Below are 17713 nucleotides of genomic sequence, written 5' to 3'. Positions count from 1 at the left end.
ACCCTAGTTACTATTATGAAAATATATTAACACGTGTGCATACTCATGTGTGTGGAGTTCAGAGGAGGAGTCGTAGGAATTGGTTCTTTTTCTCTAAAATGGGTTCTTGGGAATAAAACTCAGGTACTCAGGCTTGCGTGGCAAGAAAATTTCCCTACTGGGCCATCCCAGCTGCCCTATGCTACTTAAAAAGCCTTAAGTAGCCCTCTACCCAGGATAACCCTAGACCATGGCGCTGACCCAATTTTTCACTCTTCTGGGATTTGACTTCTATATAAATAAATCTGCTTCACGTAAATGTCAGACATTTAGCAACAGATGCAATGACAGCTCTACCTTGCCCCTCCAAGTGCCTTAGATCAAAATTCAAAGCAACCGAGATGTTTTAAATTCACAGTTTAATGTGAAGAGTGCACTCTGAATTAAAGAGCAGACTGTGGGAGGAGATGCCCCCCACACACCCTGTGTGCGGTCTATTATTCCCTCTCAAACAAACACAGACCCCACAGGGAAAAAACAAAACCACAGTGCAGTCAAGTGACCTAAGGGGACTACTAACTCGGTTTGAAGTTCTGAACCACAGTCAGACTGGGGTCACGTGCCTGTACCCAGAAGGCTACCTACCGCATCCCAGCACACACACACACAGAGTAAACTGGCATTCAGACTGCACTTGCTGTATAATAAGACTATTAGGGTAAGTCAGTAGCAGCCCTGGCCTGGTCAACCTGAACGGGTATGAAAGCACTTCACAGAGGAAATGGAAGCCTCTAATCACTGCTAATATTGATCTCAAAATCAATTCTGCTACTTTAGACCCTAGAGCAACACTGTCACATAGAAGCTTGTGCAATGATGGACATGTGCCATATCTGTCCTGTCCGACACAGCAGCTCCCGGCTACAGGTGGCAACTGGTGCCTCTGAGGAACTGTGCGTCTTAGCAGTGCTCCGTTAAGCTCTCGGATCAAAGAGCTGCAGAACCGTACTGGGTAGTTTAACTTCACAGCTCCAGTAAAACTTAAAAATAAAATAAATCTGGTTATTTTATTTGGCCTGCAATAGTCATTAAAATAAAAATGAACTCGAAGCCAGGCATGACATTGAATGCCTATATTTCCAGTATTTAGGAGACTCGGGCAAGAAGACCACAGTGAGTTTAAGCCAGTCTTGGCTGCACTGTGAGTTTAAGACCATCCTGGTAGGATACACAGCGAAACCCACCTTAAAAAAAATGAAATTAATTAATTAAAGTTAGACATGGCAACTCAGACCTGGAAAGTGGAGGCAGGAGGATTGTGCCTAGGCTATAAAGCAAGGCCGAGCCTCAAAAAGAATTTGTGTGTGTGTGTGTGTGTGTGTGTGTGTGTGTGTGTGTGTGTGGTTTTCCAAGACAGGGTTTCTCTATGTAGCCCTGGCTGTCCTGGAACTCACTCGGCAGACCAGGCTGGCCTTGAACTCACACAGATTAGCCTGCCTCTGCCTCGAGTGCTGGGATTAAAGGCGTGCATTTTAATGGGCCAGAAAGATGGCTCAGCATCACTGGCTACTCTTGCAGAGGACGCAGATCGTTCACAACCATCTAAATTCCAGTTCCAGGGGATCCCATGCCCTCTTCTGACTTCTAAGAGCAGCAGGCAGATACACAGCACATATACATGTATACAGGCAAAATATTCAAACGCATAAAATAAATCTAAAACTTAAGAATTTTTAATTTCCATGGATATTCTCGACCCATCATTTTTACAAAGAAAAAATACCTTAACATTAGTCGATCACTTTCTACTACAAGTGGAATGTTCTTACTGTTCCTTTATTTCTACAAATAGAATACTGTAGAAATTCACTAAGTTTGGTGGAATGAATAGTCTCTTATTCCTGTCACCCAAGAACAGCTTGATCATCATATATCTATCTGTATCCCAAGAACCATAGGCATAAACCCCAAAGTCAGTGACTCTCCACGCACTGCCCACAAGGCACCCTTGCCAGAACTACGTGGAGCTCCTGGTGCCCTAGAAAACTATTAAGTTCCTAGGTAATTCTTATGCTGCTGAAGATGGGCAGCATTACAGCATACCACACTATCCGCCAGCATTATATAGGCAGTTTCCACAGCCTACGTTTACCTGCGCAGGTGATGCCTCTAGCCTAGCACTCCTCCGTTGCTTTTTGGTTCCTGTCCTGGAACTAGCTCTACTAGACCAGGCTGGCCTCGAACTCACAGAGATCCACCTGCCTCTGCCTCCCGAGTGCTGGGATTAAAGGCGTGCGCCACCACCGCCCATAGCCTAGCACTCCTGAAGATGAGGGAGGACAATCACATTCGTCTGGGCTGCAAAGTGAGCTCCAGTCCCACCTGCCTCACACACACACACACACACACACACACACACACACACACACACACTCGCACTCGCACACGCACACCTATGCTTGAAAAGTTGCAGGGGTATCAATTTCTTTTTATTCCATGAAGTAAATAAAGTGAAAAGTTCAGGTCCACTGCTGTTTTCTGTCGCCCATGGATCACATTTCTGAGAAAGCAACTACTGTTCCTGCCCTTCTGCAATTTACAGACGGACAAAACCCTGGCAGAACAGGAATGGCTTGATGCTTCTATTCCGGGGTTCTAGGCTTGGTTTCCAGCAGACAGACGCTAGCTGTGAACTGGAAGAAATCAGTCCGGCCTGTTTCCTTTAGCATAAGATAACTCAGAACTCCAGCGTGGGAGACGGGTGGGAAACCAAACGAACGCATGATGCTGTGAAAAGGACATTAAAATATGTATTTGTTTTAATTTTTTAAATTTTGATTAAATTTATTTTTTAATATTTCATATAATATATTTTGGTCATACTCCTATTTGAGGGATGATTTTGTTTTGCCCACTCTGCCAAATACCAAAAAAATTTAATTATTGGCTCCTTCCTCCAAAAATCTTTTTACTTCTAATTTCAAGAATTTGGATGAGCAAGGCAGTAGTGTTGCACACTTTCAATCCCAGAACTTGGCAGGCAGAAGCAGGCAGATCTCCAGGTTTGAGACCAGCTTGGTCTACACAGTGAGTTCTAAGACAGCCAGGGCCACACAGAGAAACCCAGTCTCAGGAAATAATAACAGTTTAGAATGAGTATAATACTTTTTTAAGCACACATGCCGATTCTGTCTTCCATCCTAGGACTGGCATTTGGGGATGGAACAGACTGCGCTTGGCCTACTCTGCACACCACTTCCAGGCACCTAGTCCTCATTTCCGTTCAGTTTTGTCTGAGAAAAAAGGTCTCACTATGCAACTCAAGAGAACCTCAGATTTACCATGTGGCCCAGGTTGACCTCAAACTCACAATCCTCCCGCCTCTACTTTGTAAGTCGAACATTTTCCTTCTATAATGATAAATAAGCCCAGAGTAGAAACGCCATAGGGCTGAAAACTATGCAGGCGGGTCATGAAAATACACCCTCTCTTGGGGCAGGAGAGATGATCACCGGTTAAGAGCACCGGCTGCTCTTTCACATGGCCCAGGTTTCAGACCCGGCACCCACAGGGAGGCTCACAAGTATCTGTAACTCCAGTTCCAGGAGATCTGATGCCCTCTTCCGGTCTCCGCAGGCACTACACAAACAGGGTGCACAGACATAAATGTAGGCAAAAAACATATATACATAAAATAATAAATTATTTTTTTTAATTAAGTATATCATCTCTTAGCCAGGCACTATGGCACATGCCTTTAATCCCAGCTGGCAAAGGCAGGTGGATCTCCTGAGCTCAAGGCCAGCCTGGTCTACACAGAAAGTTCCCAACTAGGGCTATGCAGTGAGACCTTGACTCAAAAGACCAATGCTTTACACTCCCCCCCCAAAAAAACATATCATCTCCTTTAACTAAAATTAAACGATCTTAAACTTGCTCTGGGCATATTACTTTTTCCTTTATATATATCTGGACTTGGCTACTTCAAACACAAAGATTTAAATAACTAAATATAGTGACCATACAACAATTCTAGCACAGGAAGCAATGGGATGTAGGTTCCAGGATGTGGACTACAAGTGAGCTTCAGGTTAACTTGGGCTACAGTGAGAACTTGCCTCAAAATAACAAAAGCAACAATAAAAAAAGAAGTAGAGAAATTTATAAAATTTCCGGAGACCAGCAAGGATAATAAAATGATAAGCTGTACCCCAACACAGCTATCCAGATGTTCCATTTCCTGGAGACAGAAGAATGCCTTACTGTTTATCAAGCTTTATCTGTAGTTACTTCATCTGCAGCAGATGTCTCCAAAGCCAAATAGACAAACATTTTCTACTCTTGTCCTTGTCTATACCTACCCTTATTTGTGGGCCTTCAGAAAACTTTGTCTGCCAGTAACAGAGAAGCTAACAGTGTTTCCTCTGGGAAGCTCTGCCTCAGGGCAGTTAGGGAACAAACCCACACTGAATTCACACTCCAGGACTGTCAACCAGCTCTTCAACAAGGGACTTCCCCAGCAAGCCCCAGCTTTCCACAGGGGCGCTCTGCCTTCCTCAGAAAGGCATGGAGAACCACAAGAGTTCCGCTACTTGTAATGGACTTAATCACTGCTTTCCCTTCACGGCTCCGCATTCCCCTACCCACCTTCCAGAACTTCTCTGGAGCTTAGGAGCCTGTCCTGGCACTAGCTCTTGTAGACCAGGCTGGCCTCAAACTTGATAAGGGCCTTCGCCTGATACGAAATTCCTCAGGTGACTCTTTCTGTCTGCTCTAGTGGAAAACACACCCTAACAGAAGCTTCTCAAACAATGATGATTCTGGAATTCTCACATAAATTTATTTACAGTGATTGTTAACCAGATTCCTTTTGTTTTAATATTTTTATTTATTGTATGTGTGTGGGTGCATACCAGTTGTGTGTCATGTTACCACAGAGGTCAGAAGAGGATGTTTGACGCCTGGAACTGGAGTTAACAGATGGTTCTGAGCTGCATGTGGATGCTGGGAATTGAACCCAGGTCCTCTGGAAAAGGTGCTCTTAATCGCTGAGACACCTCTCCAGCCCCTACAAAGCTTCTTCAGTGCCAGATATTTTACATTATCTTTCTTTTCTAATTTGTTCAAAACACACACACACACACACACACACACACACACACACACACAATAACCTTCAAAAGTATTTGGTGACTTCCTCGTGCAGTTTATAAATTCTCACTACTGCTCTCCTTCATCTGTAGATCGCTGCCTACTGGGTAACTAGAGCAAAGACAAAGTTAAACAGGGCTGGGGGTTTCTTCAGACAACTTGGCTACCTCCCTCATCACACAGTGAACAGAGGCCAGCTGCTCTAGGCAGGTCCACATCCGAACAGAATGCAAACCTCTTCCTAATTCCCTGGTCATTTCTTGTCTAATTATTTTAAGACTCTTTCTTATTGTGCAATTTTTAAAATAGACCAGGGAGATACACAAATTAACTGGAGGGTTTTTTTTAAGCCACTAGTGCATTATGTTTAATAAAAGTTAATCCCATGTAAAATTACAAATATAATTTTACTCTGGTGCCTCTCTTCAACCTGCTGAAGTTAGAAGGTCTTTTATCAGGACAGAGATGAGAGGAGACAGCCCAAGATAAAGTCACTCCCAAGCAGAGATCACCTAACAAAGGTGCTTAGCAAGCTCTAAGCTAATTCTAGCCCTGCGCTGACCGCCACAGGGAGTCTGCCATAAATAATGAAGTGTAGAACCTCTTCCCTTCCCTCTAGCAGATGGCAGTGGTCACACGGCCTCCACAACAATCCCTCCCCTTTCTGTTCAGCTTTTCTCCGTATTCTTCTCACTTTAGTCAAATTACACACTCTGCATTTTATAGGCAATAAGACGTGGGAAAATAACAAATATAATTATACTCGATTTGATCAAACTGAAGTCCAAGTAACTGAACTCGGAATGTCCAAGTTCCTTCACTGTAGCTTTAACATTTAAGCATAGCATGAAATGATAAGCCAAATCTGGAGATTTATTAAAAGGAAGTCCAAGGGGGGAACAGGACAACTGTCTGCTTGGATAAACCGCTCTCATTTTCCCATTACAATCCCAACTGGATACTTTGAAGCATGTGATCACTGAAAACAAGATATTTTTAAAACTATATTCTTGGGACTGAATATTTAATTCCATGATAAAGATATTGCCAAGCAAGTTACATCCACTGCACTAAAAGAAAAAAAAAATTCTTGGGCTGGCGATGTAGCTAAGTAGTTGTGAGGGCCAGCCATGACAATCTGAGTCTGGGCAGAAAGGAAGTTCTTACTTCCAACCATTATCACCAGGGACTCTGGCCATAGATAGATTTAAATGAAGTCTGGAGTCTCAATAGTTTACCCTGAGACAATGCCTGGCAGGCAGAGATTACCCGACCCCTACCCAAGAGCAAACCATTCAAAGGAAATTCCTGGCATTCGAAGCACTGTAGATAGAAACACCTGCCAGCACTTCACCAGGACACCCCTAGACAAATGTCAGCCAATCAGGGGTCCTGAACTCTCCGGATATTCCAATATGTTGGGCGTGCGGAGAGACTGAGTTTGCAAACTTGATTAAAATAAAGGCTCTTTGCTTTTACATATGGGACTCGGTCTCCTTTGTTGGCTTTTGTGGGGCCCATGGATTTGAGCATAACTGTAGTAAAACACAGCATAGCACATAGCAGGCTATGGAGGCTGATTCATGGCACCACTCAGCTAACTATAGAAATAAAACAAGTCCATCTGTATTTCTTAGATGCCCTAAATTCATTTACTCCTTCAGCTCACATTAACTGATCACCTCCTAGGTGTCAAATGCTACCCTGGGTGCAAGCAGACAGCACTGAAGCAGAGAACAGAGTCCCTGTTCTCCCAGGGCTGTGTCCTGGGAGTAAAGACAAGCAATGCAGGCGTTTCAGTTGGCTAAGATGTGCCCAAAGGAACCTATTCCTCATATTGAGTTGCCTTGACAAGTCTCAACAAGGGGAGGAGCTTAATCTTACCCCAACTTGATATGTCAAGTTTTGTTGATACCCAGGGGAGGCCTGCCCCTTTAAGAGCAGAAACAAAGGAGGAATGGTTTGGGGGTGGGGAGGAGCCGAGGAGAGGTGGGGAGAAAGGAATGGTAGGGGAGACTGTAGTCAGGATGCAAAATATATTAAAAAATTTAATTAATAAAAAAATAGATGCACTCTAAAGAACATTTGATTCTGGGACTAAAATACCAATCTGTTTCTAAAGAGCGAACTAGGATTAAATAGAAATTTTTAACATATATAAACACTGTATTCCCCAAAGATAGGAGTGAGAACCAAGATAAGTACACGAAGTTTCACTATACAGACAAGTGTATTCTGTGTACTACTATACAGAAAGTCATTCTGGTTAGAGTTCACTTTTAAAACTGAGGGCGATCAGAGCTTCTCATTCCTTGATCAGTTTGCATGACCATAGGGCCATTCTTATATCTCATCCCAATAAATGGGTTATGGATATTTTTTTTTTGTTTTTTTTTTGTTTTTTTTTTTTTTTTTTTTGGTTTTTCGAGACAGGGTTTCTCTGTGGCTTTGGAGCCTGTCCTGGAACTCGCTCTGTAGACCAGGCTGGTCTCGAACTCACAGAGATCTGCCTGCCTCTGCCTCCCGAGTGCTGGGATTAAAGGCGTGCGCCACCATCGCCCGGCTTGTTTTTGTTTTTAAATCTTATAAATTTCAGATCTTTTGGGCCTGTTTATGAGCTTAACTCAAACATCTATGTTTTCTTTAAGATTCATTTTTGTATTTTATTTTATGTGCACTGATGTTTGCCTGTGCATATATATGTATACTGTGTGTATGCCTGGTGAAAAAACAACCAGAAGGGGGTGCTAGATGTCCTGGAAGGATCCCCCTGGAACTGTAGTGAGCTGCCATTTAGGTGCTAAGAACTAAACTCTGGTCCTCTGAAGTGCAGCAAGCACTCTTACCCACAGAGCCGTCCCCGCTGCCCACAGTCATTCCTTACTATTACACATGCTCCATGATAGACATGCTGGCCCATACCTACCATACCAGTGCTTGGGAGGTACAGACAGGAGGATCGAGAATTCAAAGCTATTTTCTGGTACACAATAAGTTCAAGGACAATCTGGGCAAACAAATAGGGCTGGCAAGACAGTTCTGTGGGTAAAGGCACTTTTTGCAAAGCCTAACAACCTAAGTTGAATCACTGACATCCATGTAAGTGGAAGGAGAGAACCAACCCCCCCACAAGTCATCTGGCTTTGATATGCAAGCTTCTGCATGCACACACCCACACAAATGCATGCACACACCCACACAAATGCATGCACACACCCACACAAACACATGCACACACCCACACAAAATAAATGTAAACAAAAGGAATCTTTTTTCCAATGTTATGCTATCCTAACATGAATTAACTTTAAAAGGTATACTAGCAGTAAAAACACAAAAAGTCAAATATGTAACACTTAAATAATACCTGTGGATACAAAATATGGGGAAAGGAGAATTAAAGTTATTTTCTAAATAATTTACATCAAACCTGGAAAAAAGAGAGATGTGTGGTGGGTATTTTAATTCTCGGTAGTATACCTCCAAACTGTCATAATTCTCCATTTATCTTTTCTGACTCATTTCCCCTTAGTGTATTGATTGCTATGATCAATAAATTTGCAAGATGAAAAAGAAACTGAAAAAGACTTAAAGAAAACTAGCTCAACACTAATTTAAAAAAAAAAATTGTCACCCAACAAGCGTCTCCTGAACACTGCTCACCTTTGACTCCTCATTGGTTAGGCAGCAGAGAACGCAGGAAGTCAACTGTGGGCTCCAGTAAGCACACGTGAAGCACCAAACACAGATTGTAGACAGCCAGTGCCCCCCAAAAGCTACCTTTCAGGGACGCAAACCCACACCCATTTTGTTCCTTCCAACTGCAGCTAAATTGAAGGGTATAAAGTCCAAGTTGTTGAAAATGTACATTAATTAATCAAGTCAGAACCTGAGCAATCTAAATAGTATGTAAATGAGCCAAGACAAGCTGATCTTAGATTCAGAAAGAATCTATATGTGATGCATATCTGTAATACCAGCACTGGAAGGCTGAGGCAGGAGACGGCAAGTTCAAGACCAACCTGGGCTACATAAAAGACCCCGGCTCAGAAAAGGGACAGCAAAAACAAAGAAAAGAGGCTTTTGCCACCCGGTTTGATATTACTGTACATTGCCTTAGCCTGTTTATTATTCAAAATAACTACTCTGTCTACACAGCAATACACACCGGGCACAATATCCGAGTGATGCACAAACCCTTAATGAATTATTTATAACTCACATTCTAACCCTTCGTCAGGACCTGTGACACAGTTTCTTCTAGTGAAATTAGTATTTTCAGAATAAATTTCAACAGCCTCTGGATAGTTTACTCATTCATTGAAAGATAAACGAGGGTTAGACATGGCGTATAGCCGTATTCCCAGCATTCCTGAGCCTGAGGCAGAAGGACCTGGAGCTCTAGGCTAGCCTGGGCTACATAGTGAATGCTTGTCTCAAACCACTGGGTCTTGTTGATGGCTCAGCAGGTAAATAAAGAAAGACACTTGCCGAGCCTGGTGACCTCCTCAGTTCAATGCCCAGGAACCGCATGGCAGAAGGAGAGAATCAACACACATACACACACACACACACACACACACACACACACTAAAAAGTAAATAAATAAAGCTTAAACAAACAAAAAGAGCCCAGAGTCTGTAATTTCAGTCAATTCCAGGAAAGTGCTCTGATTTGGAGGCTAGTCTGGTAAGTTCTAGGCCATCCTAGGCCACAGAACGAGACCTTATTTGAAAATTCCAAAAAGTAGTTAAATAAATAAGCTAGGAAAAATCTCATAGATATAGTACTAGCCTTGTCTGTTTAAGGCTATGTGTCTAATCCCCAACACCAGAGTGACAGCAGAAACAAGAGAAAATTTAACTAGAAAGGCAACCTAACATTTATCAGCGTGCAAGCTGCTTGAAGAACAGAACAAGAAAATATCTGCAAACCCAGCACACTATTAGAAAACAATGAGTCCTTGTTATTAGAAAAGAAAATGCCATATTGAGGTAAGGTGCAATCTGACAAGAAGAATGAACTAGAAGTTTCAATAAATAAATGGCCCAGGAACTCAATGTTTACAGGAAGTGTGAGTCACCACCCTGACACTGCAGGTCTGTCACATGCTCACTATCCCGATGGGCACAAAGGCGATGCCTGGCAGACAACACAAACATTGATCTACAATTCATGTCACAACGGAGGAACTCTCACTCATGACCTCTCTCTCCGTCCTCTGGGAGCCTTTTGCCCCATCAAGGAAACGAAGCTGGCAAAGAACCACTGAGTTGGAGGCTAGCGTGGATGTATCCCAGGCAAGCCTGGCACAGAATGAGAACTTAACTCAAAACTCCAATAAACAGGCATCCGAAGAGATGGCTCAGGGGTTAAGAGTGCTGGATGCTCTTCGAGAGGACCTGGGATCTAGTCCCAGCACCCACATGGTGGCTCACAACTGCCTGTAATTCCTGTTCTTAAGGATCCAGTGCCCTTTCTTCCGGCCCCTCACAGGCACTGCACACAAGAGATGCACAGATTGCATGCAGGCAAAACACCCAGACGCACAAAACTGAACTAAATCAACCGAAAAAGAAAAACAAGAGGGGCTGGAGAGATGGCTCAGTGGTTAAGAGCATTGCCTGCTCTTCCAAAGGTCCTGAGTTCAATTCCCAGCAACCACATGGTGGCTCACAACCATCTGTAATAAGGTCTGGTGCCCTCTTCTGGACTATTGTATACATAATAAATAAATATAAAAAAAAAAAGAAAAACAAGAGAACCCTACTTCAATAAATAAGTAAATAAGTGATGGCTAATAATAATAATAGTAATAAGCAATGGTCTTCCTGAGCCCTATGAAGGAAAGTCACAGAAGAAAATGAGTTCTGATGGCCTATAGACTGACTGTCTAAGTAAGTGCAGCCTACAGTCATCAACAACCGTCTCAAAAAAAATAAGAATCTGAAGGTTCACAACACATAGAAATGCCGAATTTTTGATGTCTTTACTTCATCTTTACAAATTAAGTATACGTGTGGAAATACTCTTACTATACTCCATAAATTGGTATAAGCATTTTGTGTCAAGTTTTAAAAATGAAGGTCAGGAGGCTCAGACGGGAGGCTAGGAGTGAAGGAAAGTCTGGAGCATACAGTGAGAGACCCTTCAGGGACAGCAACAGGACGTGGTGAGTGCCCCACCAAGCTTCAGGACTTCCTGGTGAGCAAACACATGTTCCAGTCACCTGCAAATCCCAATATTGGAGCACAAATATCTTACATTATTAGCCCTTTGCTTTTTGTTCCTTGAGACAGGGTCTCAAGTATCCTGTGCTGGCCTTGAGCTTGCGAGGTAGTCCAAAATGAACTTGACCTTCTGATCTGCTTGCTTCCACCTCTCCGGGGCTGGGATTACAGGTGTGGGCGACCATATTCCGTTTTATGCCTTGCTATGTACTAAACTTGGGGTCTGTGTATGTCAGACAATACACCCTAGCAGTTGAGCTACCCCGATCTGCCCTTAAGTTGATTAAACATCAAACTAAAGTTGCATAAAACTCTATCATTTAAGTAAATGGGTTTCCAAATTTGATAACAAATGATTCTATATTATGTATCTCAGATGCACACAAATATCCATGTTTATTCACATGACTCTCTTATTTACTTATTTTGTATGTTATTTTTGTTATCAAGACCAAAAGTGTTGTGCTTTCCTGTCACTTTAAGGGACAAGCCATGCCCACTTTCATTACCTCTGACCTGCCCGCAGCCATCTTGGGCCCTTCCTTTTCTGCTTCCTCGACGTGCGTGCTTTTTATTATAAGGAAGACCTGGGAATGTTATGGTTTTGGTCCCTTTAAGAGACAAGCCACACCCATTCCCCTCCCCATCCGCTGAGGCAGGCTGATCTTCAGCTTCCGGCCTGAGCTCGCTCTCTTTTCCATCTTCCTCTCGGAGAGGCAGCTTTGCTTCTGACTCTCTCCCCACTTCTTTCTTCCCCCCTTCTCTCTCTCTCTCTCTCTCTCTCTCTCTCCCTCTCTCTGTTCCCCCCTTCACCCTTCCTCCTCCATAACCCCCTGAATAAACATTCAACCTCACCCTGCATGTCGTGTCTATCCATGTTTCTGTCTTCTGCCCGCCCGCCATGTGTCTCCCTGCCTGGAACCAGCCATTGCTTGGGGACCAGCAGCCTACTCTGCCTGGGTCCCACTGCCTGCTGCCACATGGCCTGCCACCACTGCTCTGGGACCAGCAGCTGTCTCTGCCTGGGACTGGCTGCTCCCAGGGCCTGCTATCTGCCGCCACATGGCCCGCCGCCACCATTTGGGACTTACAGCATTTCTGCTACCAGGAAAGCACAACAAAAAGTACCTTCATTATCAAGAAAAAAGTAACAGAATGGGGTGGGCAAGCTAGCTAGGGAAGAAGTTTGTCCACAACACTGATGGCATGAATTTGTGTCAACTCCTGTAAGTTATGCCCTGACCTCCACACGTGCACCAGGACAAATGTGTACCCAAACCCACACGCACAAAATCAAAATGTAATTTTAAAAGATTGTTTAACAGAAATCTAAAAATCAAGAAAATTTCTTAGTTATTTATGATTGACCTTTGGAGTTTGAAAGCTGTGCAGGTAAGAGGTCGATCTAAAATTCCAGTCCCTCCAGAAGGTTCCATAACTCTCAGTGAAATACTTATCTTTCTCCGTACCACAATCTTACCTAGCATACAAATATGTACCCAAATTCCATTTGACTACTCATCACAAAACATTCGCATGTGATGGACTCTTTCTTAGGCTCTCGTTATTTAATGACACCAGGCAGAAGACAGAGAAATGCATGTGAAACTCCCACGACTTCTGAGTCTTCTGAGATTCCAGCGGAGATAAGACTAGAGGATAGCTGGAATACCTGATCAGCTGATTTGAAATGGAACACTCCCAAGCCAAGAGCACTTCCTAGACCAGGGGGGAAGCTGACCCAGCCTGACACAGCAATCTCCCTCAGAGTCAGCAGAGCTAGCAGGGTCTATGTTTCCAGAAGAATCCCAGAAGTAACAGTGAATGTGTGCACCTCTTTTCAGGGTGGCCCGTGCTCCCGTGAGTAACCTTTCACCCATGCTTCATAAGCAAATCCAATGAAGTCATTGGCATCACTAATAAATAAACAGCAGGAGCTTAGAGCACTTGTGTCTCTTGCGAAGGAGCCTGGTTAGAGTCCCAGCACCTGCACGGTGCCTCACAACCTCAGTAACTCTAGTGCCAGGGGATCCTACACCCTCTTCTGACCTCCATGAGCTCCAGACACACACGTGGTGTAATACATACATGCAGGTAAAATATGCATATGCACAAAACAACATAAACTTTAAAAAGTCTCTCTCTCTCTCTCTCTCTCTCTCTCTCTCTATATATATATATATATATATATATATATATATAGTAAGCTGGGGGTACAGTGGCCCCATCCATGACATCCCAGCCACTCCAAAGGCTGAAGGGAAAAGATGGCAAGTTTGGGGACAGCCTGGGCTACATAGCAAGACCCTGAAACAGCAAATATGCAAGAAAGAAACGGGGTAGAGAAGAGGAGGGAGGGAGATGAGGGAAGGAAAGAGAAAAGAAAAGGAGAGACTAAGAAAAAAGAAAAACAAGGAAGGGGGAGAAAAAGAATGGTGTTTTTGTAACTGAGTACAAAGTTTTGGAAATGTTCCACTCTCTCCAGGAAATGAAATCACAGAGCAGAGCAAAGCTGACCAAATGAATGGCAATCATACTTATCATTCTAGGTTTAGAAAGCCAATCTGTGGTTTAAAGTAAATGGATATTCATTCAGGAACTATGTGCAATAAGGAGGCAGGCACTATTCTAGACACCAGAAATACATCAGGATCAGCGATCCTGTTCCAATGGAGTCTGCATGCTAAAACAAAAAGTACTGAGGTCTTTGACACACTAAATGTTATTTAAAACTCATTTCATAAAGCTCTATAATAAAACACAACCATGTAAGCAAACACCCATAGCCAGGAAGTAAGATGTAAGAGAGATAATTTGCATCATCCATCTTCAAAAAATGCTCTGACAATAATTTTAGAGGCTGCTTAACATTTAACTCAACTTTAAATGAGTTAGTCATGTGCACATGGAATAATCAAAGAATATTCTCCCTAAAGCATCTACACACAGAATCATGTGCTTAAGTGCATGTGCGCGCGCACGCGCGCGCGCACACACACACACACACACACACACACTAACCTTTAAAAACTGTGAATGTGTAAGATTTAGGGTATAAAACCACCCCCTTCTGGGATTCACAACTTTCCTGTATCCTAATTGGGATTTTCAACCTTGGAGAAGCAAAGTAAATTTAAGTCACAAGGACCCCAGAATCAAGGCAGGATAGACAAGAAATAAGTATACAATAAATCTAATTAAAAGACAATCCATTGTAGCATAATATTGTTAAATAAGTCTTTCTCTAAAAGGCATACTCTAAAGAAAGTAATATAAACTGGGTCCAGTATTTCACAGCCTAGGATCTGGGCTGAGCGGAAGGGACGCAGAGAGGAACTTTCCAACACTCTGCTGTCGGCGACGGGCAAGGACACGGCACAAAGGACTGTGTCAGCTTGTGTGCAAACAGTGCTTCAATTGTGGCGGCAGGCTACCATTTCAATATTTGAGCACTGTGCAAGCCGTACGACTAGCAGTGCCGGCTGCGAGAATATTCTGTGCACGTGCACGCTCCCAGTTAATTGACAAAAGAAAAGAACTCATCCAAAGAGAATCCGGCCAGTCCCTGCTGCAACCCGGGTCACAGAAGCACAGTGCCGGCACAGCACAGGCACCACAAATGAAAACAAAAGGTTGGGCGTGGTGGCTCATGCCTGGAATCCCAGGGCTGCTCGGAATAATAATGACAAGTCTAATGGCTAACACATAGAGAGTCCCCTAACATCAGGTGCTCTGCTCAGTGCTACACTTTAATATCACATTCTTTTCCTGTCTTTTGTTTTGTTTTTCGAGACAGGGTTTCTCTGTGTAGCCCTGGCTGTCCTGAAACTCACTGTGTAGACCAAACTGGCCTCGAACTCACAGAGATCCATCTGTCTCTGCCTCCCAAGTTTTGGGATTAAAGGTGTGCACCAACACTGCCCAGCTTTAATATTAATTTTTTTTACCTTTCTAATTGATTTATTTATTATTCATTGTTTTTATTGAGCTATATATTTTCTCCACTCCCCTCCCTTCCTCCCCACTTCCCTTCTACCCTCTCCCATGACCCCCATGCTCCCAATTTACTCAGGAGATCTTGTCTTTTTCTATTTCCCATGTAAATTAGAAATATTAAATTTTTAAACCACCACAAATTCTCAATTTTAAAAACATTTTTTTTTAAAAATTAGACATAATTTAATATTCAGGGAGTGACAAGAACTGGTATCCAATCCGACAGGACTGCAAACTGTCTCTGGACTCTACTGTCAAACAGCCTTCTGCGGAGCAAATTGAGGCAGCTCTGCTGACACATTGGTCCGAGGGAAGGGACTTTTCCCCACTCAAAGGAACCTGGCTGGTTCTGGAGGCACTGGGATTCCTCTCTGAAACCGCACCGTTTGCAAGGCAATACCTCTTCCAGAGGCTTTGCCTCCCATGTGGCCTCCTTTTGGGCTGGAGGTGGGTCACAGAGCACGAAAACAAGGGGCGCTTGGCAGCTCCATGCTGCAGTTTGGGTTACTGAAGGGTCCTGCTTTTACCTAGCATCCTGAGGGAACTGGGTAAGCCTTACTTATTTTTGGTTATGATTATAGGGGTTTGCTATATTATTGTCTGTTCAGCTGATTTCTTGAAACAGGCTCAGGCTAGCCTCAAACTTAAATTTGAGATCTTCCTACCCAGACTCCTGGGTAAAATACTAATAAATGCTAAAGTCCCTGGCTCTAGCATTATATGGCATTATTGTAAAGTCCTTATTGCTGCATTACAGAAACAAATGGTATTTAAGTAAGAAAAAGAAATAATTTTTTCCTGCAGCTTCTATCTGACAGCAGCGCTAGTGGAGAAACCAACACACTGGTAGCTCTTGTTTGAATCTCACACACACTGAATGTACACAACCGAGGAACAGGTGTGTCGTGTCCCCCCTCACCCCCCCCCACTCAGATTATTTCAAAACATCTGTTTACACGTTACAGAGCGGACCTTCTGGAGCTTTCCAAGGGAAAGTTTGCTAAACTTTCTAATCGTGACTGTTGTAGAAGCTAAAGCGGCAGACGATCTTCCCAAGGACAAGACAGTTCCTTAAGAATCACGTCTGTTCTCTCGGTGTGCTCTGCGCGTCTGTTAAAAACTGGCCTCAGAGACTAATAACAGGGGCACATCCTACAATCCCAGCACTCCTAAGAAGAGACAGGAGGATAAGCAATTCAGGTCAGCCTGAGCTACATAAGACCTTCTCTTTATAACAACAACAACAACAACACATTTTAAAAAGAAGAAGAAAAGAAATCTTGGGCTGAGGGCATGCCCATAGCAGATAAAGCTGTTTAACTCCTGAGCTGGAGCCTCTAACAAAAGACGGCAATCTCCCTAGGCTGCTGATGCTTTTTTTTTTTTAATTTGCTTACTTTTATTTTATGTGTGCAAGACTTCCACCCGTATAGTGCGTGTTTATACACTAAGTCTTAGCCTGGTGCCCACAGAGGCCAGAAGAGGGTATGATATCCCCCTGCAACTGGAGTTAAATAAAGGTGGTTGTGAGCCACCATGAAGGTCCTGTGAACCAAACCCAGATCCTCTGTAAGAGCAGTCAGTGCTCTGAACTGCCTAGCCATGATGTCCCCAGCCCTTAACAGAAGAAAAGCAATGGTGGTGAGCTCAATCCTTCCTATTTACTGAGCATACCCTATGCTTTGGTTACAAAAATGAATACACCATAGTCCTTAGGAAGCTGACTCTCTGAGTGTGAGGGGAGACCTGGTGTATTTTTTTTAATATTTATTTATTTATTATGTATACAATATGCTGTCTGTGTGTATGTCTGCAGGCCAGAAGAGGGCACCAGACCTCATTACAGATGGTTGTGAGCCACCATGTGGTTGCCGGGAATTGAACTCAGGACCTTTGGAAGAGCAGGCAATGCTCTTAACCACTGAGCCATCTCTCCAGCCCCATCTGGTGTATTTTGATGAACTTTATGGAGGTGGGGGAGACAAACTGGAAGTGGGGGTGCAGAGGTGAGTAAAGTACAAAGATGGCCAAATAAATGCAAATAAGCCAGATAGTCCCTGAGGCCCACTCTCCCAGACTGGTTTCCCTCTTTCCTACTTGATGGACCTACCAATTCCCTTCCAAGGCTCCCCTATGCTGTCTCCTTCTGAGCCCCCTGGACAGCCATGCCTCTCAGCTGGCTTCCATCCACCCAGCTGGATCCCAAGCCTCTCTCCTTCAGCCTGGATCTCTCGCTCGGCCCTCCACAAAGCATACCCACACCTCTGATCAACATCTCCAGCTTACTGACTGGCACCTCCAACCTAGCACTTAAGTCCCGAGCTGAACGCAGCTCTGTCTCATCTTTACACTCTTAA

General features: G+C 43.6%; 1 protein-coding gene across 2 annotated transcripts in view; it reads right to left on the bottom strand.

Moving 5' to 3' along the window:
• The window catches only part of Ptpn21 (protein tyrosine phosphatase non-receptor type 21), a 61288-nt gene that overhangs the window by 38026 nt on the left and 5549 nt on the right, over positions 1-17713 (bottom strand). The gene's annotated exons all lie outside the window — the stretch shown is intronic.

Source organism: Microtus oregoni, unplaced genomic scaffold (genome assembly GCF_018167655.1).
Source record: "Microtus oregoni isolate MIOR12 unplaced genomic scaffold, Mior012 000043F_ref0000047, whole genome shotgun sequence".
Taxonomy (NCBI): domain Eukaryota; kingdom Metazoa; phylum Chordata; class Mammalia; order Rodentia; family Cricetidae; genus Microtus; species Microtus oregoni.
Note: the sequence above shows the minus strand (reverse complement) of the source record. Positions and strands in the feature narration are given on the sequence as shown.